Below are 23947 nucleotides of genomic sequence, written 5' to 3'. Positions count from 1 at the left end.
ATTCTTTTTAAGAGCACATGGAACATATACCAACAGCTACCAATAGTTATAAATCCAGTTTCAACAAAATTTTAAGTGACTGAAGTCAGGAGAGCACCACCTCTGAGCACAGTTGAATTAAAAATTAAATAAATATCAAAAAGATAAGAAAACTTCCAGGTGCTAGAAAATTTTTTTAAAAACATATTTCTAAATAACTTAGCTAATGTTTCTCATAAACCAAGCTCAAAAATTCTTCTAAAAATGTAGGAAATTACATCTGCAATATATAAAATTATGATACATCCCAATCATGTAGGGTTTATTTCAGGAATGTAGATAATAAGTCTGAGAAATTCTTCATATTAAGGGAAAGATCATATAAAGATCAAATAAAGTTCTCAATAGATGCAGAAAAATTACTTGATAAAATTAAAAGCCCACTTATTATTAAAAACAAAAATTCTTGAATTCCAGGAAGATGGTGTGGGAATAGGTAAGCAGGGGACAACTCTGTTATAAAAACAACAGAGGAAGGGCAAAAATATGTCCAAGGGACTTGCTTTGGGGTTCTGCAGAACAGGAGAGTGCTGTACATCCCCCAGGAGAGCAAGGGACTGAAAGACAAAGAAACCTAAAAGACAACAGTGAGTTACCAACCAGCATGGCTGGGAATGGCACTCACCCCCCCACTCTCAGGGTGAGCACCCTGGATAAAACCCATGACTCACTGCAGTCAACTGAGAAGGACAACATACCTGGAAAGAGGGAGGGTGCACCATACATTGGAAAGTGGTTTCTCTTTAGTGATATTTGGCCAGCAGAGCCTACTTTGAATCTCGTTCTAGCCAGATCAGAATCACAGACAAGTGGAGGTTGAAAGAATCACCTCTGTGGAAAGATCTGCCAATGAGTGCCCTCTGCTGTCTGCTGGGAAACTACAAGAGAAAAATTGCTTTTAGGTCTCCCTTGTCCCCTTGATAGGGTATACACCCCATTAGGGAGGCCCTGGCTCTATTTTAAGTTAAGCTGGCAACGTTAAAGACATAGAATAGGTTGACCCAAAAATCAAAGAAGAACCATGAAACAGACCCACTAGGCAAGAGAGAGAAATTTACTGCCAAAGTAAATTCACCAACATATTCAGATGCCTAGACATGAGCAAAAAATTAGAAGCCATACTAAGAAACAGAAAGATATGCCCCAGCAAAAGAAACAAACCAAAAATTCTGACAAGACATAGGATTTAAGACAGCTAATTCAATGATAATCACACAAATCTCCTAAATCAATTCAAGGAGTTGAAGGAAAATATGAACAAAGGAGATAAAGGATATTAAGAAGACACTCAGTGATCATAAAGAACAATTTGAAAGCCTGCAAAGAAAAATAACAGAGCTTATAAGAATGAAAGACACATGGATGAAGTTAAAAATACATTACAGGCTCAAAAGTGCAGGTGTGATTTGCTTGAAGACAGAATTCATGAAACCAAGGACAGAACATCTGAACTTGAAAGGACAGGAGAACAGTAAAAGAAAAGAAAGGTAAAAAGGGAACAGGGCCTCATAGAATTGAATGACAATGATAAACACACAAACATACACATTATCAGTGTCCCTGAAGGAGAAGAGACTAGAAAAGAGGCAGAAAGAATATTTGAAGAAATAATGACTGAAAACTTCCCAATCCTTGTTAAAGACATAAATATCAATATCCAAGGAGGACAGCATACTCCAAACAGAATAAATCCAAATAGACCTACTCTGAGACACCTACTATTCAGAATGAAAAATATCAGAGATAAAGAGAGGGTTCTGAAACAGCAAGAGAAAAGTGTTGCATCACATACAAGGGAACTTCAATAAGACTAAGTGCCAATTTCTCATCAGAAACTGTGGAGGCAAGAAGAAAGGGGTATGATGTATTTCAGATACTAAAAGAGAAAAACAGCCAGCCAAGAATTCTTTATCCAGAAAAACAGTCCTTCAGAAATAAAGGTGAGTTTAAAACCTTCACAAACAAACAAAAACTGAGAGACTGTATTACCAAAAGACCAGATTTACAAAAGATCCTAAAGGGAGTGCTACAGCCTGAGTGGAAAAAACAAGGACAAGAGACTTGGAGAAGAGTGTAGAAATGAAGATTATTAGTAAGGGTAACTTAAAGGGTAAAAAGACAGACAATAGTAAAATATGACAATGGAAAGCCAGAGAATAGAATGGATGAAATAACTAATGCCTTTACAGTAATAACATTGAATGCTAATGGCTTGAACTTCCTAATCAAAAGATATAGACTGATAGAATGGATTTTAAAAATATGAACCATCTATATGCTGTCTACAAGAGACTCACCTCAGATGTAAGGACACAAACAGGTTGAAAGTCAAAGTTTGGAAAAAAAGATATTCCATGTAAATAGTAACCAAAAAAGATCTGGAAAAAAGATACTATTTTGGACAAAATTTTAAATGCAAAACTGTTATAAGAGATGAAAAGGGTCATTAAATATTAGTAAAAGGAGCAATTCACCAAGATGAGATCAATATTTATGTATCTAACCTGGGTGCCCCAAGATACATGAGGCACACACTGGCAAAACTGAAAGGAGAAATAGATTTCTCTATAATAATAGTTGGAGACTTCAATACCACAATCAGCATTGGACAGAACATATGGTCAGATGATAAGTAAGGAAACAGAGGGCTTGAATAGCATGATTCAGACATTTATAGAGTATTACTCCCCCAAACAGCAAGATACACATTCTTTCCAAAGGCTGGTGGATCCTTCTCAGGTGAGAACATATGTTGGGTCATAAGACCTCTCTCAACAAATGTAAAAAGACTGAATTTATACAGCACACTTTCTCTGATCCTAACAGAATGAAGCTGGAAATCAATAAAGGACAGAAAAAGGGAAAATTCACCAAACATATAGAGATTAAACAACACACTCTTAACTAATCAGTGTGTCAAAGAAGAATCTGCAAGATAATCCAGTAAATAAATTGAAATGAATGAAAATGAGAACGCACAAATCAAAACCTATGGGATACAGCAAAGGTGGTGCTGAGAAGGAAATTTATAGCCCTCAACGCTTACATTAAAAAAAAAAAAAAAGAAACACCTAAAATCAAAGACCTAACTGCACACCTGGAGGAACTAGTAAAAGGACAGGAAACTAATCCCAAACCAAACCAAAGAAAAGAAATAGTAAAGACCAGAGCTGAAAGAAATGAAACTGAGAGCAAATACAACAACAACAACAAAAAAAAAAACAATAGAAAGGATCAACAAAACCAAAATGTGGTTCTTCAAGAAGATCAACAAGGCGGCAGACTTGGCCCAGTGGTTAGGGCACCCATTTACCACACAGGAGGTCTGTGGTTCAAACCCCAGGCCTCCTTGACCCGTGTGGAGCTGGCCCATGTGCAGTGCTGATGCGCACAAGGAGTGCCGTGCCACGCAGGGGTGTCCCCCACACAGGGGAGCCCCATGCGCAAGAAGTGCACCCCATAAGGAGAGCTGCCCAGCGCAAAAGAAAGTGCAGCCTGCCCAGGAATGGTGCTGCACACACGAAGAACTGACATGACAAGATGATGCAACAAAAAGAAATACAGATTCCCGTGCCACTGACAACAACAGAGGCAGACAAAGAAGAACACGCAGCAAATAGACAGAACAGACAACTGGGGTGGGGGGGGATACATAAATAAATAAATCTTTAAAAAAAAAAGATCAACAAAATTAACAAACCCTTAGGTAGACTGACAAAGAAAAAAATGGGAGAAGATACAAATAAATAAAATCAGAAATGGAAGGGGGGACATTACCACTGGCCCTGAAGAAATAAGAGAGATCATAAGAGGATACTATGAAAACTGTACACCAACAAACCAGACAACCATAGACAAAATGGACAAATTCTTAGAAACACATGGAAAAACCTACACTTACACTAGAAGAAATAGAAGACCTCAACAAACCAATTGCAAGTAAAAAGATTGAAACAGTCATTCAAACACCTCCCCAAAATGAAAAGCCCAGGACCAGATGGCTTCACAGGGAATTCTACCAGTCATTCAAAAATGATCTAATAACAATCTTGCTCAAGCAATCAGGAAGGAATGCTACCAAACTCATTCTAATATCACTCTGATACCAAAACCAGGTAAAGATACTATAAAGACATAAAGGCATTAGTCTCCAGAGCAAAAATGCAAATTAAAAAATGCTGATTCACTAAAATGGCTAAAATTAAAAAGACTGACAGTACCATGTGTCGATGGTACATGTAAAGAAACTGCAATTCTCATACACTACTGGTAGGAGGATAAATTGTTACAATCTCTTTGAAAAATTGCTTGTCATTATCTACTAAAGCTGAATATATATATATACCCTATGCCCTCATGATTCCACAAAAAGGTGTGTACCCAACATAAAGGCATAAATACCTAACAACATGTATATAGTCAAATATATATTTATAATAGTTAAAAACTGGAAACAATTCAAAGATCAATCAACAATAAAACAGATAATATGGTATATTCATGCAATGTATCTTTGAAAACAAACTACCACTACACACCACAAAATACCATGGATCTCATTAGTATAATATTGAATATGAGAAGATAGGCATAAAACAAATACATAATGCATGATTCCATTTATATAAAATTCAACAACCAGCAAAACTCCTGTATGATTTTGGTACTCAGGACAGCAGTTACCTTTGGGAAGAAGAAGTAAAGTGAGAAAGATGGAGCATGAAGTGGTCTCCTTGAATGCTAGTAATGTTCTTCCTGGGAAGTCATTATATATATAGGTGTTTTTACTGAGTGGTAATTCATTGCGTTGCACACTTATAACCCGTGCACCCTTTGTGTGTGTATATATACATATATATATATATTTCAAAAAAAACTATTTAAATTAAATATAAAATTTGGAAATAAAATCAAGGATATATTACAAAATATAGAACCAAAGATAAGGAGTAAAATATAAGAAAAAAAGAAAAAGAAAGAAGATCAGTCTAAGAAGACAGTATGTGAATATTTTAGAAAGAGAACAGGAAAAAAATAAGGAGGAAACTACCAAAGAAATAATAAAGGAGCTATAACAATATACCAGTCAGACCAGTCAACAACAACAAAAAAGCCTACTCTAAGAATTTCAAACAGATTTCTCTCCTGGAAATTTACTGGAAGAAAAATTTGCTTAGAGGAAAAAAAAAAAAAGTAAAATTTTCTTATTCAAATTTTCTGGGAATATGGACCAGAAAAAAGAACAGTTTCAATCACAACAGCTTGGGGCCCTGGAATTATTCATTTTACATCATCCTTGATCCCCAAGGAAATGGAAGCTAACAACTCAGCTTTAAGATATTGGAATGAGGTTTTGCAACCATGTCCACTTACTTAACTACCCCTTTTTATAAGAAGCTCCATTAGGAACAGAAAGAGAATGTGTTTGGCCTGAAAAGTACTTTTAGAAATTGACATTTCACATAATGTCCTATTGAAAGTGTTGGGTAGCTCCTGAAACATTTGAAAATCTAGCAAAATTTGCCTGCATGTCCATAGGCAGCGATTGGCCGCTGCCCCTCAGAAATGAAGCCCTTTACTCCCCAATCTGCTGCAGCAGCAGCAACCACCCCTTACTATCTTCCAAGAGGCCCACTTCAATCATTTACATTACTTGTCTGATACCTCTGGGCATATACATGTGTGGCCCATGTCCTATATCTTTGCTACTCAAAATATGCTTCCTAGAGCAGCACAATCAACACGACCTGGGAGCTTGTAATAAATGCAAATTTCCGTGCCCCATTACAGACCCACTGGACAGAATCCCCGAGGGTGGGCTCCAGGAAACTGTGCTTTAACAAGGTCTCCAGTGATTCTTATTCACATGTGTGTCCTATAAAAAAACTCCACATTAGCAATTCCTTTTAGAACTGACCATTAGGAGAGGCTTTGTGTCCCAGGAATAATGGGTTTCTGGTTTCCACTATCCTACAACCAATTAGCCACCAGAAAACTTGGGCACTAAATTTGTGGATCTCTCCATGGGCAGCTGTATGGTCCACACATCTGTTTTCTATACCCCCTGGTCATTGCTCCCTCTGTCTTTACCTCCTATTGAAATTTATTACTTCCTTGACACAAACATTTTGGGGTTTTTTTATTTGATATTTCATATCTGTTTCTTTTATTGCATATTTTTCCTAAAAGGAACCTGAAATTCTTTGTGCCATGAAATGAAGGTATAAATAAATAAGCAGTGGTTCTGAAATCTGACTATCTAGGTTTAAATGTTGGCTCCTCTATGTAGGTCTGCTGAACTTAGACAAGTCACTTAATGAATCTGAGCTTTCCTAATTTATTAAATAAGGGGCAATATAAGTACTTCACAGCACGGGATTGTGAAATAATAATACATGATAAATAAGATAATATATGAAAAGCAAATAGCATGCTGCCAGCAAATAGAAAGGATCATTAGTCAGGGAATAATTTCAGCTGCATAGAAAAGAAACTCTATTTTAAGCACTGATCAAATAAGAAAGAGTTCATTGTTTCTCATAACACTTCATTCCTAAGCAGTTCAAGGAGCAGCTCCACAGTGTCATCACGGACTGTCCGAAGTTATTTCTCTCTCTCTACACTCCACTCTGTATGTGACGCTTGAAAAGCGTGTGGTTCAAGATGAGAACTCTACCTCCAACCTCATGTCTCCTTTCCAATGAAGATAAAAGAAGGAAGTGACAAGGAGAAAAGGGAGGTACCTCTATTAGGAAAGGAAAACTTTCCCAGAAAGCACCAGCAAACTTCTACTTTCTCTTCCTTCGTCAGAACCACACCACGTAACCACCTCCGGCTACAAGAAGGCCAGCTTTTTAGCAGGGCACATCAGGGTTTTCTTGATAAGGAAAATGAGAGAAAATAGATCATGCAGACAATAAGCAGTATCAGCCATTTAAAGGTTAATAAGTGTTAATTATTTTTATTTACAAACAAACAAAATAGAAATCATATATATGACACTGTCCAGGTGAATTTTACATTGCTCAGGATGCTAAAATTACCAGTAATATTAATAACAATAACAATAATAATTTTTATTATTATTTGGAAAGCAGCTATTGATTATGTCAAGGAATTGAAATATTTTTACACATTATTGCCTTGAATCCTTACAGCATTCCTATGGGACAGCTATTATTATAGATGCCCATTATGCTGTTACAGAAACTTAAGTTTCAAAGAGATAATAATTTGCCCAAACTTATGTAGGCAGTAAGGGTAATCATTAGGATTTAGATTCAAGTCCAACTTACTTCAAAGCCTTTGTTCTAAAACTCCTTCTAAAGAACGTTTCTTTTCTTCCAAAAAGAATACATTTACCATTCCTTAACAAAGTAAGCCTGGCCATCCTTACCCTCTTAGCAGTTTTGTTTTGTTTTCCCCAAGCATTCTTCTCTCAGACAGAATGCATTTCTCATTAAAGTATGGTCCATAGTTTTCCCTGACTGCCTGAAAAAGGATCCTCCTGGGTGGGTGGGTTTTTTATTGTTCTTGTTTTGTTTGTTTCTTTTTCCTAAACCCTTCTCCACTCCCCCCATCCCCCCAAAAAAATCCCAGGTCTCTCAAGCAAAGAAACCTCCAGTCTCCATAGCTCTTGCCCTTAGCCAAAGGCCATGTTGCTCCTATTAGAGACACAAAACTCTCAGAGATGCATTTTTAATAGTATTTTTGTCAAAAAATTGTAGATCTTTTTTCAACACTTGGAACTTAGAAGAATGTGAGAAAATGCCATGTAGGAGAATAAGATTCCCTGTGGTTTATTATTTGAGAAGACAAATTGCTTTTTTCCAGAGAAGATGAAAGATTAACAGAAAACAGCATTCACAGCTAAACATACTTCATTGTTAGGATGGATAAAAAGGAATTGGCATGCCATTAGAAGAGCAAAATCTAGGAGGACCCCAGAGGGAGACGGTGGGCCACACAGCCTATCAACCTCTACTGTGACTTTCTCCTTGCTATGAAAGCAGCAACAAAGCCCTGAACTATTCAGCTAGATCTTAGAAAAATGAGAAATGTACATCTCCTGGATTCTGAATGGTAGCAACGCTTGAAATAAGAAAAAAGAGGGAGTATCAACTTGGTTTTCCTCCTCCATTTTTCCCTAAAGCATCATTACAAAGGATGGCTTATCCTTGAAGTCAGGAAATGAGGTACCTAGTTTCAAATAATATTGTTCTAATGGGCAGCTTGTTAAAATAGAAGGACGATACAATTTTGTGGTCTGTCTCCCAGAGAAAGGAATTAGAATAATGTGTTGTTTTCCAATAGAGACTCAGTTAAATAACTGTGGATTGCAGTCCCAAATTAGAGGGTGTTTTTTAATATAAAAAGTAGATAACAGAAGACTAGACTGAGAATCTTTCATATTGATGCCTTTACAAATATTTCCATTAGACTCCATGGAAACTGTAGAAGATACTGCAGGTTGGTTCACTCAACACCCCTCCAGCCCTTCTCTGGTGTGTGCCTCCATGTATTAAAAAGTTCATATATACGCTACCCAGATTGTCTTGTAGACACAATTTTTACAGATTTGAAATGCATCACCAAACAACAAGAGATAGCAACTCCTTGGGGAGATCATGTCTTTGACAAGGAGAAGACGCATTTGGATATTCTAGGACAACTGTGGTCAAGGTCTGCCATCATGCCACTAATATCATAGTGGCCAAACAGCAGGCAGCAGCAACAGGGAAGTTTCCATTAAAACAATTCCATTGTGGTGGTGGAAGTTTCTCTTCACGATTTGCTCCTGATTACATAGTATGCAAACTTAGCTCCTTCTGGAAACTTGGTATGCTACTTAATGCCCTAAAACTTACCACTTTCTGTTTAAACTACTGCAATAACTTTTGTTGTTGGCAACTAATAATACTAACCCATAAAGAAATTTGTACCAGAAATGCTTGCAAAACCAGTCCATTTAAAGAAATGGGAATTTGATGTTGTTTATTTCGTTGGGGATGAAGACTGACAAATCCAATTAGCATTAAAGATTGAGGCACTCATAAAGCAATTGTTGGCATGGCATTCAGTGTCAAACAGTCATTTAAATTCTCACTTAATGGTCACCTGGAATGAAGGATCTACTAGAAGTAGGCAAACCAAGTTGTGGCTATGAAAGACTATTTTTTTGAAGACCATGGGGTTGGAAACTGCACATCTCTCCTTGCGAGACCACTGTGCCTCAGTTTCCAACACAGTTTCCAACACCATGGGACATTTAGTAGCTATGTGGGGGATGGAATAGTTATTTCTAACTGTGCTAGAAAGCTTTTATAAAGAAAATTACAAGCTTGTTGTAGTAAATCCTTCAGCAAAGATACAGTCATAGAACCATGGCTCTCCTGATGTGGGTGTTAGCTCTCTTGTAGCTTCTGGGTGGACACAGCCAAACAGAACCTGTAGGGTCTAATCCTATGGATTGCTACATTACAATAGAGCTTGAATTCCTCAATATATAGCCTCAACCAATAGTCTCATATGAGAATAGTAGCACTAATTTGGAAAGAGTGGGACCTCTCTTTTAGAGAATAGGGAAATTTTAGAGAAACTGAAAGACTTTAAACCCCACTGAGCCTCCCTTATTAGCAAAAACAGTCTTTGCCACCCTGACTTACAAACTTTGCAATGTTACCTTAGAGGGAAATATCAATTCTCCTTTTTTTTTTAAAGATTTATTTATTTATTTCTCTCCCCTCCCCGCCACCCAGGTTGTCTATTTGCTGCGTCTTTCTTCTTTGTCCACTTCTGTTGTTGTCAGCAGCACAGGAATCTGTGTTTCTTTTGGTTGCATCATCTTGTTGTGTCAGCTCTCTATGTGGGCAGCGCCATTCTTAGGCAGGCTGCACATTCTTTCGTGCTGGGCGGCTCTCCTTCCGGGGCACACTCCTTGTGCGTGGGGCTCCCCTATGCGGGGTCACCCCCATGTGGCACGGCACTCCTTGCGCACATCAGCACTGCGCGTGGGCCAGCTCCACACGGGTCAAGGAGGCCCGGGGTTTGAACCGCGGACCTCCCATGTGGTAGACAGACGCCCTAACCACTATGCCAAGTCCGACTCCTCCTTATTTCTCATCTATCATCTTCTTCTGACAAGAAACCAGATCCTTGGATGCTCCAGGAGGTCATTTACAAACCCATAAAGAAAAGCTTTATGCACAAATAGAATTGCAAGACTGTAAATTTATACCAACATAATCCTGATGAATATGTGTGGGAATGCATTCTCAGGTAGTAGAGATGAGAAGATAAAACTTAAGATCAGTTTTATTTTTTATACTGCTGAACTTAGAGTCTAGAATCAGTGAATCAGTTTGAGTAGTTGGGAATGGTTCTGATTGCTCAATTTGTTGACAGCCCTTAAGGGGTTGATACTGAAGTTAAGATTCCAGAAGTTTCTTGGCACAATGTAGATGAAGGGATCTAATGACTGAGGCTATAGGAATATTAAAATGGATGCAATAGGGAAGTGGACTTGGCCCAGTGGTTAGGGCATCCGCCTACCACATGGGAGGTCCACGATTCAAAACCCGGGCCTCCTTGACCCGTGTGGAGCTGGCCCATGCGCAGTGCTGATGTGCACAAGGAGTGCCGTGCCATGCAGGGGTGTCCCCCATGTAGGGGAGCCCCACGCACAAGGAGTGTGCCCCAGAAGGAGAGCCGCCCAGCATGAAAGAAAGTGCAGTCTGCCCAGGAATAGTGCTACCCACACAGAGAGCTGACACAACCAGATGATGCAACAAAAAGAAAACACAGATTCCCATGCCGCTGACAACAACAGAAGCAGACAAAGAAGAACACGCAGCAAATAGACACAGAGAACAGACAATAGGGGTGGGGGGTGGGGGGAAGGGGAGAGAAATAAATAAATAAATAAATCTTTAAAAAAAAAAAAAGAATAAAATGAATGCATCAGGTGTGGTCTACCTACCAGGATATTTGAAGTGCCCTACTGGTGGTCTTTTGTAGGCCAGAAATGATGATGGTAGAAGCTGCTATTGAAATATATTTCTTCATTTCAACTGGAATGATAGGATCCTGGAGCAGCAGACAAGTAGCATCCCTTAAGTATAAACAGCAAAGTAAGAATGATTACTGTAATAGACAGCAAGCTTTATGTGATAATTAGAATATTTTGACCAGCAAGGATCTTTGGTAGAGGTTTATAAATCTTTGGGTAACTTATATTTTAAAAGATGGGCAACATGCTAATTTTAACCTATCAGTATAACAAAAAACATCTAGGTTGGCAATAGAGAGTTGTGGATGATGTGTCATATAATTCCTCAATTCATTTCATGGATCTCAAGTCCCTTGAATCTATGGGAGGCTGGTAATCTTGAAAAATGATCCTCAAAGGAACCCTGTGGCTGTGGCCATTTATCTGGATAATTGTGCACTGAGGAAAAGGAAATTCCCAACCCCATTAGTGATTTAGTAATACTAATGCTAATCTCTGGAGCCCCCCTCCCCCCACACACACCACTGTGACCTACCTGCTACAGAAGAGGCCTATGCAGATCAAATGATGAAATAGTTTTGTATTACATCCATCTCACATTGTGCTCAGAGTATCTTTAAATCCACCATGTGGTCATTTCTCTGCAAAGTGACAAAATCCTCTCCCATTGGCTTCCTGACCTACTGATTAAGACTTCCAAAGCAATAAACTTTAAAAGCACCAGGATACATAGGAGAATAAGTGAGTAAGATGATAATTCTCCATTTAACTTGCTGGTTTAACTTTTGTAGTAGATGTTTCTTGGATGATAACTGTATGTTATCATAAATTTACTCCAATGGTAATTCTAATTGCAGGCTCTGTTTCTACTTTAGACTATTTACTGGAGCAAGTCAACATAGTACCTGGCATGTGATACACAGCTCTTTATCTGTAAAATGCTTTCTTTTTTTCTATTCCAATAAATACGAAACACCAGAAGTAGTTTACAGTCTACCTACACTCTTGCTACAAGGCTTTCTCCAATACCTGGTTCCAAGCCATAATTTATTCTGCAGGAACTTTGATTACCTCACCATTCCACAGGACATCATACTGTTGCACTACAGTGATGACAGTATCTTGTGAGCAGAAAGTAGCAGTACACTAGATGCCATGATAAGACACACATCCTAGAGAATTAGAGAGCAGTCCCATGGCTATTGAGAGACATGTCATCTCATGTTTCTGGTGGGCCTAATGCTCTGGGAAAATTGATAATAACATATACCTCTATACTCATTTTCCAGCTGCTAAACCAAATACAAATTTCTAGCAGAGATGACTAGAGACATGAATCTATTTACAGAAGGTAGTAGCCAATGGTTTGGCTAGATGATCATGGACTTGGATTGATGACAAGGTGTAGCAGTTGGACATTGTTTATGAATTCCAGAAATGATATTGGATTGTGTTTGTGAACTGGTTTCTTCCTCTGGGCATATTAGATTGGATTGGATTCAGAGGTTTCACTTTTACTTGATTAAATAATAATTAAGGCTTTGATTGGACCACATCAGTAGGAGGTTAAGTCCCCACCCTTTGGTGGGCAGGGACTCATAGAGAAACCGCAACGCAAAGAAGGGAGGTTGAAGTTTTGAGCTGGAGCCCAGAAAGGAAACACATGGAAGAGAGCAGAATAGCTGAGCCCAGAGAAAATCAAGCCCTAAGGAGAGAGACAAAGCCTAGAGAGCCTGATAGTCTACAGCTGACCTTGTGGAGAGACCAGAGCAGCTGAGCCCAGAGAAAAACAAGCCCCGGGAGAGAGACAAGACTTATACCAGCCTCTAGCTGATATTGGAAGAAGCTGGGACCACGGAGCTTTAAGAAGAAAGCTGAATGTTGGCAGCCATTTTGCTCCAACACATGGCAACAGACTCTGGTGAGGGAAGTAATTTACACTTTATGGTCTGGTAACTAACTGTAAGTGTCTACCCCAAATAAATACCCTTTATAAAAGCCAACAGATTTCTGGTATTTCCCATTAGCACCCCTTTTGCTGACTAATACATAAAGTATCAGGGAAAATATGTGTGTGAAATTATCAGAATGAACCAAGTATTAAGATATTTGTATGCCATATGAATACTCATTGAAAGCTTCCTCCTCAGAGTATTTATCAATAATCATGTGGACAGGATGACTTACTCTGTAGACACTAATCACCATCTTTATCCAGACACTTTAGGGGTTTCTAAATGGACTCATCTATCAAGTAACAATGGTAGTAGGAAAGGAAATTATGTGCTGGCTTATTGGCTGATATCGTTGCCATATGACTCCAACCACAGAATCCAACACCACTACTAACCAGCCACTTGGTGGAGTAGATGAAGTCATTTTTCTTCTCCTGAAAAGACATTTTTCCTGAGTATAAATTTGCCTTCCCTGACAGCCATGCTTAATCTTGCCATTAATGTAGACCACAAAATATTGCTTCTGACAATGGAATTCATTTTTATAGCAGAAGAAGTCATGCAATGGCTATCATTCATGGGATTCACATATTCATCATCTTCTCATGTTCTCCATCACTCAAAAGCAGCTGACTTTATAAAACAGTGGAATTGTCTATTGAAGACTCATAATACAAGCTGGGAGAAAATATCTTGTGAGTTTGGATTGCTGTTCTGCAGTTTGTTCTAAAGAAGTAAACAATATATGGTTCTGTTTCTTCCATAGCCAGGATGGAAGCATGAATGGCATGTCTCAAAATTACTGCTAGTAAATTTTATTTCCATTTTCTGTATCTTTGATCTTTGTTTGTTTAAAAGTATTAGCAACTAAGGAAAGAAGAATTCCTTTAGCTGATAAAATAATAGTTTCATTGATCTAGAGAGTATGAGTGCTACATGATCATTTGAACTCCTCAATTACCTGAATATGCTGGTGGAAAGGCCTGGGGAAATGTTTTGGTTGGCGTGAGTGATCAGGATGATGAAGGGGAAAGAAATTTGCTGCTCCACAATATAAGTAGTGAAGTATATGTCTAGAAGCTGGTGATTCCTCTGGAACCTTTCCTAGTACTCCATGTCCAATGGTAATAATCAATGAATAACCACAGGAACCCAGAAGAAGTGGACCACTGAGGCTCAGATCCCTAGAAATGAAATTATGGTTATCCCACCGGAGTAAAGGAAACTTAGAATGGGAAGTGAGAAAAGGAAATTATCACCTATGGTCTATGACCATTTGTAGAAATGATCATAGAATATACTCATATTTTCTTCCATGCTTGAATTCATTAACTCTTCTTTTCATGTTTCTATTTTCCCTTTCCCCTTTATTTCTTTTATAATGTTTTAGTGGTGATTAACTTAACAATTTACTTCATAAGTTATAGGATGTCAAGACTGAGTTACAATTAGCTGGAGAAGAGGTTGGCAAACTTTTTCTGTAAAGGGCCAGATAGTGACATCTTTTGGCTCTGCAGGCCATGTAGTCATAATTACTCGTAACCACTCAACTCTGCCATTGCACACAGAAACAGCAATAGACAATATATAGATGAATAAGCATGCTGTGTTCCAATAAAACTTTATTTATAAAATAAGAGGTGGGCTAAATTTGACCTGCAGGCTGTAGGTTACTAATCCCTGAACTAGAGGATAAACATGTATCAAAATATTTGCAGTGACGGATGAGACTTGATTGTCCCCTTTCAGGAAAAAAGGTGAGGTATAGTAGCATTTTGTTTTGCAGGAAAATGTTTTTGTTGCCATTGTTGTTTGCAAGTTTAATTACAGGTCTCTGTAGACCAGGTTAAGAGGTAGAATGCAGATGGTATTTTAAATTGGCTCAAATACCTAATCCAAACCCCTTTTACCATGCCTTCACCTTTCACCATGTCTTCTTGTACAGTAGAGGCTAAAAAGGTAGAACTTCGTTTCTAATCAATCATCTCTTTCAGCTAGAGTTTTACATTTGACTAAGTTCCACCGAGAAGACACATGCATATGAGACTTGAAATGTGGAAATGAACAAAGGAAGGTACATCAGCACTCAAGGAGACTAGATTTTTGAAAAAGCACAGTGTCAGGAGTCCTAGGGCCAAAGTGGGGACACTTTTAAGGTCTGGTCCCTAACATCACTGGGGTTGAGCAGAAAGCAGCCTTGTAGAGAGTTTTCACTAGAACAACTTTTTGGCAGGACCAGGAATTTCTCCAGGCTGCAGTGTTCCTGGTCCCATCCAAGCTCGGTTTACTGCCCTCCAGGAAAAGAGAACACTAACATTCATTTTTTTATTATATGAATTTCACCCTTTATAATAAGGATTATGTTGTAATCATTTTTAGTTACTCAGCAACTAACATAATGACTGGCATAGAGTCAGCATATGATAAATTATTGGGATAGTCATGCCTCATTATTATCCTAAAAGAAGTCTGGAGAATGCAAAAGTGGTCATACCAATTTTCTTTCCCCCATACTAGTCAACTTCTGAGACTTTAGCTAATAATAACGAAACTAATAATGTAAAAAATTTTAAGTGACGCTCAAAAGTGGAAAGCACAGATTCCACCAAAGTAAAAATTCACCTCTCAAATCAAAGCTAGAGGTAGTACTGTGTATCCATTCAGTGGCTGGGGTAGATATCAGATGTAGAAAGAGGTTGGCTGTGTTAGTTTCCTGTGGCTACTATAACATGTTACCAAACTTGGTGACTTAAAACAACAGATAATCCAGAATAATCTCCCCATCTCAAAACTTTAACTTGGGAAGCGGACTTGGCCTCGTGGTAGGGCATCTACCACATGGGAGGTCCACGGTTCAAACCTGGGGGCTCCTTGACCCGTGTGGTGCTGGCCCATGCCCAGTGCTGATGCACACAAGGAGAGCCGTGCCACACAGGGGTACCCCCGCATAGGGGGCCCCACACGCAAGGAGTGCGCCCCATAAGGAGAGCCGCCCAGCACAAAACGAAGTTCAGCCTGCCCAGGAATGGTGCCGCACACACAGAGAGCTGACACAGCAAGATGACGCAACAAAAAGAAACACAGATTCCCATGCCGCTGACAACAGAAGTGGATGAAAAAGAAAACGCAGCAAATGGACACAGTGAACAGACAACTGGGGGAGGGGGAGAAGGGGAGAGAAATAAATAAAAATAAATCTTTATTAAAAAAAACTTTTTTTTTTTTTTTGCCTTATAAGGTAATAATTACAGATTCCTGGAATTAAGACATGGACATCTTTGGGGGTGGGGTCATTATTCAGCCAACCACCTTGGTTAAGTAACCAATAATACACAATATTTACTTATATGCCATTCCTAAAATAGATCATTCTCCCCATTTCCTCGGACTTTTCTTTAGGCTCTTCTCTCCACCTCGATGCTCTACGTACTGATTCAACTAATTAACATTTTTTCACTCTTCAGATTCCAGTCTAAACATTGTTTACTCAGAAACACCTTTCCTGGGGAAGAGATGTGGCTCAAGTGGTTGAGCACCTGCTTCCTACATGGGAGGTCCCAAGTTCAGTTCCTGGTGCCTCCTAAAAACAAACAAAAACAACCAACGAGCAAACTGAATGGAAAAAAAACAACTCAGAGTTGCCAATGCGGCTCAATGGTGAGCATCAGCTTCCCACATATAAATTCCCAGGTTCAATCCCCAGCCCCTGGTACCTCAAAAAAAAAAGAGAGAAAAAAAAAGAAACAACTTTCCTGACCCCACCCCAACCAGATCAGGTGCTCTCATCCTTCCCTATACCATTACTTCTCAGCACATAACACAGTTTTCGATTGCTCATTATGTGGACTTTAGACTTGTCTCTCTCCCCTTCTAGCCTGCAGGCTCATCCAGGCTACACAACTCTGTATCTTCATACCCCCAGTGTCTGCCACAGAGCCCACCACAGGAGGCATTCAGGAAATATTTCATGAATGAGTGAATGGTTGATTGAATGAATGAGATTACCATGTACCACTTTATCTTAATTACTTCATTTAATTCTCACAACAAACCTATAAATCGTGTCCTATTTTTAACCCCATTTTGCAAATGAGGAAGCTCAGGTACAGAAATACAATAAAATACCAAGGCTCACATACTTAGTGAATGGCAGAGCTGAGATCCAAGTCTGAAATTATTCCACCACTATTACATATTTCAATTAGCATCTTCAAGTAGATTTTAATTGCCCTTCACATGAGAATGGAGAGTAGAATGAAGTTGCTACAAGACAAGCAAACAAAAATTGTGTAATTTGAGCACACACAAAGGCTGCTACAAATAAGAGGCAGCACAATATCAGGTTCAGATTGAAGATTCTTTTCACAGTTCTCTGGTAGGAAGCAGAAACTGGGGATTTCAAAGAACAAACTTTGCAATGTAGGAGCTTTAGAGATAGCACAAAAATCCTACTATATAAATTGAATTTTTATAAAAATATAATTTTTAAATTGTTGACCATTGTAAGATTTTGCAAAAAAAAGTTACTAAACAAAAATCTATAAATAAATTAGATATTTTCTTTTATACTATTTTACCTCTCTGGAAGATTTTTTATAGGTTTCATCATTTGAATTATTTCATTTATAAATGTACTTTTATTATATCAAACTTAGTTTGAATTTTTAAAAACTTAGTTTACATAAATGCCTAAATGTGGAGTTTTTTCTTTTCTTTGTTTGATTGACTTTTGCAATTTATTTTCCTCTAAATATTTACATTAGCCCTTACTCCCACCTCAAGGGAATCTATTTTAACAGTCTGCTCTATATTTTTTCATGTATTGTTTGTGCTTACAGAATTCTGTATAATCCTATACATATACTTAGATATTCATAGCCATTCATTATAAAAATGAGTGTTTTTGATCATTGCTTACAAGAGAGGGTTCACATTATTTATGTTTTTCTGCATCCTGCCTTTCTCCTTCAACACATCGTAGAAATTTTAAGTCAACTGAGATAGCTCTCGTGCATTCTTTTTAAAATGGCCGCATAGTATTTCATGGTCTGCAAATATTGTGTAATATATTCAGCCCTACTCCTATTGATAGAAATGTGCTTTTCCCATGGGCCACTAGAGAGTGCCATTGGAGCAGTATGAAATCAAGCGGAGTCTAGCTTGGGGTGGAGGTTTGGAGGCATATTTGTTATTAAACTTGCCTTTTCCTCTTCACTGTTCTGGTCAAAGTTTGGCCCATCTACAGCTAAAGATGCAGAGCTTCTCATTTCTCCTGAAGCCCGTGGTCAGAGAGGGAATCCAGAATTCTCCCGTTTTCTCCCATCAGTATCTTGCCAATCCAGTCCCAAAGGCAATGATAGACTCACCAGGATTTTCTTCTCAGGTTTGCCACAGTTGTTCAGAGGCCCAGGGGGAAAAGACTGTGAAGAAGTAATTATGACCAGCATAACCAAAAAGAACAGCTGCTACCACTGTTGTCACTACTATGTCTGCAATTTATGGAGAACAATAATCTTGCCAGTAATCAGGCTAAAGAATCTGACACATGTCATCTCATTTTATATTCACAAAAATTCCTAAGAAGTAAGCACAACTGTTATTCCATTATAAAGACGAAGTGTATAGTATAGAGATAAGATACAGACACACATTCAGATCCTTAAGAGTTACCACAGATTTTCTCTCATGCCAAACGAGTAAGTCTGTCCCTATGTGGCCCCTCCTGGATGTCCGTCTTCAACTCCTGATATCACCAGTCTTAATCTTAATTCAATCCAAATTCCCTTTGGTTTTTTCAAACACTACAGAGTTCCTGTGGCTTCGCAGTTGTCGTTACTCCTGTCCTGAATAATCTCCTCACCTTCCCAGTAGCACAGCCCTGCTACTAACCACTAACCCTTCTTCAGAGTTAGCTTACATTTTGCCCTGTGGGCAAATTTAGACTTAAATACTCCTGGTACCTTAAGGGAATGGAAATATGTACTTACTTATCAAACTCCCCTATTAGAAAGAAAGTTCTAAAGTACACTCTTGCTGTTCTTAGTCAGCCTGCCCCTGGCACAGTAGTTGGCACATAGCAGATACTCAGTATATGGTTTATGAATGAATAATGACTGAATAAATGGGCTACAAGGGGTCTCTCTGAAAGAACTCAAATTAAACCCCATCCCTAGCAGCATAAAATAAATAAATAAAAGCCAGCAGACTTGGACTGCTTCCATTAGAGAGGAATTCTGTGACAAATCCATTTACCAAGCCAATCAGAAGCAGATAAAGAGTCCCTGCCTTTCATTCTGCCACCGAGCCTGTAGCATTATGTTGCCTGTGGATCCAGACAGTTGAAATTAAAGAAAGAAAGTATATCGGGCTATTCACATATTCCTAGGGTCTGCAATTAGTTGCTGCTGGGGAATGAGGGGCAGTTTTTTATTAGGGTAGAAGTACTCCAGTCTCCAGAATTATACAGCAGCTGTTGGGGAAAGAAAGAGAGAAAAGTTCATTTTCTATCAGAAAAAATATATATATTGGTAAAAGTGGATATTATTCTTGTTTTTAAAAACACACACAGAGCCTGTTTAGCTAGGTTGGGCTTACTTATTATTTTCTCCTGCAAAAGGCCTATCAATCCTCCTGGGAAAAGAAATGAAGACCTAGCAATGTGAAAGTCACTGAGTCCATAATTACAAATGTTCTTTCTCACGTGGTGTTTCCTTTTCTTTAAAGATTTATTTTTGTTTATTTCTCTTCCCTTCCTTGGCCCCCTCCCCCCATGTGTCCATTCACTGTGTTCTTCTGTGTCTGCCGGTGTCAACAGCACCTGGAATCTGTGTCTTGTTTTGTTGCATCATCTTGTTGTGTCAGCTCTCCATGTGTGCAACACTGCACTCCTTTTTAACACGGGGTGGCTCTCCTTATGGGGTCACTCCTTGCATATGGAGCTCCCCTATGCAAGGGACACCCCTGCGTGGCACAGCACTCCTTGAGCTCATCAGCACTGTGCATGGGCCAGCTCATCACATGGGTCAGGAGGCGCTGGGTTTGAACCTTGAACCTCCCGTATGGTAGGTAGATGCCCTATCCATTGGGCCAAATCCGCTTCCCATTTCCTTTTCTTTAAACTCAGTATGCCACTAATAAGAGTGACCAATTTTTACACCCATTGACCAGGGGCAATGTTCTTTACTGCCCAATAACACAACATTCTCTGGCAGCTCATTCTATTGAGAAACAGGATTATTGTGGGATCCTTCATCCAAGAATTCAGTCAAGGAGTTATAGCCTAAGTTAAACTTGCAGCTATGGGTGTGTGTATTTAGGGCTACTGTGAGGCAACCTTTGGAGGGGTTTCTCCCCTCTCACAAAAGTTGCCTTTCTGCTTTTATAGATGTTTCTAGTCTAACCAAATAGAAAGACAAAGTATTTTCCTCTTCTTGCCCCAAAATTTCATGTATATTTTTAATATCACAGAGCCAGAGATTTTGTTGGGCACTCTAGAAGTTATCTAGAACTCTGCTTATCTCATCTCTGGGAATAACCACCCATCCTTTTCTCATACATATCTCAAGCAGACATTGTACCACCAGGGCATCCTGCTATCTCTTGGCAAAATTTGCTTCCTTGAGGCTCAAACACTATTATCTTCATTTCCTCTACTACTCAAATAAGAGCTGAACTTTTCCATTGCTTTCATTTCCTCTGCTCTATAAGTCGGAGCTTAGTTTTTTACCATTGTCTTCAGAGTTATTTGTGGACTTTCAGACTGTAGAGAGATCAGTCTATAGACAGTCCCTGAACACTTTTTGCTGGCTCATGCCTCTGCGGCCTTTCATATACTTCCCCATCCTCCTGGAAATCTCCTCCTCACTTATGATCCACTCTTTTCCACTTTTTCCATTTAACCCCAGATCCTTTGTGAAGAGCATCTTCACCTCCACATACCGTCATTCCCCAATTTAAGATAGTAATGTCCAGTTCCTGAGTGCTACCCACTTCTAAAACAGTGCTTTTCAAAAAAGGTGGTCCTTAGACCAGCAGAATCAACTTCACTTGGAAAATGACTGATAGAAATAACCCTTCACAGGCCCCACCCCAGATCTTTGGAATCATTATATGTAGAGCCTGGAACCCAGGTTTTAACAAGCTTGCTAAAATTTGAGAAGCACTATTCTACAATAGCTTAATCTCAGATAACCTTTGGCAATTGTGGATTTAACACCCTTGACAGACCAGAAGATTCATGACATGTGGGTGTCATTTTACTGAGCAAAATTGGAACAGAATCCTATGGAATTCATTTAGTGAAAAAGAGCCTGTGTAACAGCCCAGAGTCTACATCTCCCTTAGATTGCTGCACTTCACTCTTAATTACAGACATATTTTATGAGGAAATAATATGGCAAATTTGAAAAGCAACAGGTATCTTCCTTAAGAATATCAAGTCAGTGCTTTTGCCCTTTACACATTATATTGTACTTACTTCTCTGTTTGTCACATATTAGCCAGGAAAGTCTAAGTCCATCTCTCATTCTTCTTGGAATCCCAGTACCAAACACAGGCCCTGAAACATAGAGATCACTTAATATCTTAAATGATAAAATGAATGAATGAATATCCACCACAGAGCATTTCTTTCTGTGAGCTCACTATTTTAGACAATACAGTCACCAAACTTGAAAATTTTAGTTTGCATATGGATTTGGTCTCTGCAAATAGCTTTGGTTTAACACCTATATATATATGTGTGTGTGTGTGTGTGTGTATATATATATATATATATTTTTTTTTTTTTTTTTTTTTTTTTTTTCTCTAGGTACCGGAACCCAGGATTGAACCTGGGACCTCATATGTGGGAAGCTGGTGCTCATCCACTGAGCCACATCAACTCCCCTGAGTTGGTTTTTTAAATTTATTTGCTTGTTGCTTGTTGCTTGTTTCTAATACTGAATCTGAATCTCCAGGTGATTCTTATGTAAACAAAGTTAGATAACCACTGAAGTATGTGTTTATCCCACTTTGGAGCACTCTAATATTGGACACTAACCACAGAATCAGAAAGCACATCTCTTACCAGAAGGCTCATTATCTAAACTCAGTAGGAGGCAGTCCTAATGCAATAGAGAAGAAAGCAGAAATCCCATGAAGTTTCATTATGCAAAGATTCCAAATAGACCAATTGTGTGTTTGGATCAAAATCCGTACCTTTGCCAATAGTTGGCTTGGGAAGTGGGAAAAGAGTTAAGAGGTTTCTTTTGTTAGGCCACCCCTTACATAAGAAACCAATGAAATATATTCTCAGGAATTCAAATCAACAAAAGGAAAGTAAGAGGAGGAAGTAGGGGAGTTGTTTTTTTTAAAAAAAATGGGAAAAGAGCTAAACATAGAGCCGTAGTCTTCCCAAGCCCCTTCTCTCCAAAGACCCTGATGCAAATGCTCAGTAGACACACATTTACCATGGTTTGATTTCAAGGGTTTGAAACTCAGTATCTGTTTCCTGAGAGTACTTTAACTGGAGATATGTTCCTCCGCTCCACAATTTGAGACATCTAAAATATAAATAAACCTTGGAAAGAAAATGAATTGCCTTAGAGTCAAAATATAACATGATAAGATAAAAGTGGAGGTGTGTACTTTTTCTAATCTCCCTAGATCTCACCTATAAAAACAGATAGAGCAAAACCAAAAAGCCACAGACAATTTCTACAACAAATTTAAGTAACAAGTTATCTTTATGAACCCCAGAGTAGGAGTGGGTAGGAAAAAAATCACCAAAACCCTTGTTGTCTGGCCATTTATACACAAAAAAGCAAAGGGAAGCAAGGGGACATCTAACAGAGCTGAAAGGAGAACTCTAGAATTGCCAACCTATACTGACTAGAAAGCATGGTCTGCTAATGAGGCCAGCAGCTGAGTTGGAAGGGGGTTTTGCAGATGAGTGCAAAGGATGGCAGTAAGATTTTAAGAGGCTGGAGAAATCTGGGACTTGTGAACTGTGGAAATAAAGCAGCCAAAGTGCTCTTCTAGGACAAAGCTCCACACTAGGGAAAAACTGCTAGGAATAGAAAGAAAGAGATGGTCCATATAAAGCAGACATGAGGAACAGAGCCAGAGGATCTCCAAAACTATAAGGTCATATTTCTTAACAAAACAACAGGAGATAAAACTCAAAAACCGTGAAGCTGGAAAAGCTATCCTAACCCATTCCTCCAAGCTAAAAGTTGAAGAAAACTAATCTCATATAAAAATGAGCAACAGAAAAGGGTCATGGTTGAATTCTACACAATATTTTTATAAGATAATAGAATGAGAGGCATAAGGAAAAATCTTACTGAGAGTGAAAGCACTCCAGAGAAATGTCCACAGAACAGAAGAAAATTGTAGTCTAATATTTTTTAAAGAATTAAAAGAAATTAGGAAAATAATAAATGACACAAAAGAACAAGATAAATCAAAATTAGAATAAACTCAGAAATAGGATGATAGAACTCACGACAGAATTAGAAATTTAAAATAATAATTTAAAAATTTAACATAATCACTTCACAAATCTGTAAATGGCTAATAACATTAGGAAAAGATGCTGACTATTACTAGTCATCAGAAAGGCAAATTTGAACGTCAATGAGATACCACTGTACATCCACTAGAGTGGATAAAATTGGAAAGATATTAACACAAACACAAGTGCTAGCACGAATGTGGATCAACTGAAACTCTTACACCATTGCTAATGGGAATGTAAAATGGTACAGCTGTTTTGAAAAATTGTTGTGCAGTTTCTAGTACACCCACTCTATGAGCCAACAATTTGGCACCTAGATACTTTCCAAGAGAAATGTGAGCATATGTTCTCACAAAAATTTATTAAAAAATGTTCATAACAGTGGTAATTCAATAACCGAAAACTGAAAGACAATCCAAATGTCCAACAACAGAAGAAAGGATATAT

The sequence above is a fragment of the Dasypus novemcinctus genome, chromosome 8, assembly GCF_030445035.2.
Source record: "Dasypus novemcinctus isolate mDasNov1 chromosome 8, mDasNov1.1.hap2, whole genome shotgun sequence".
In the NCBI taxonomy this organism is placed as follows: domain Eukaryota; kingdom Metazoa; phylum Chordata; class Mammalia; order Cingulata; family Dasypodidae; genus Dasypus; species Dasypus novemcinctus.
Note: the sequence above shows the minus strand (reverse complement) of the source record.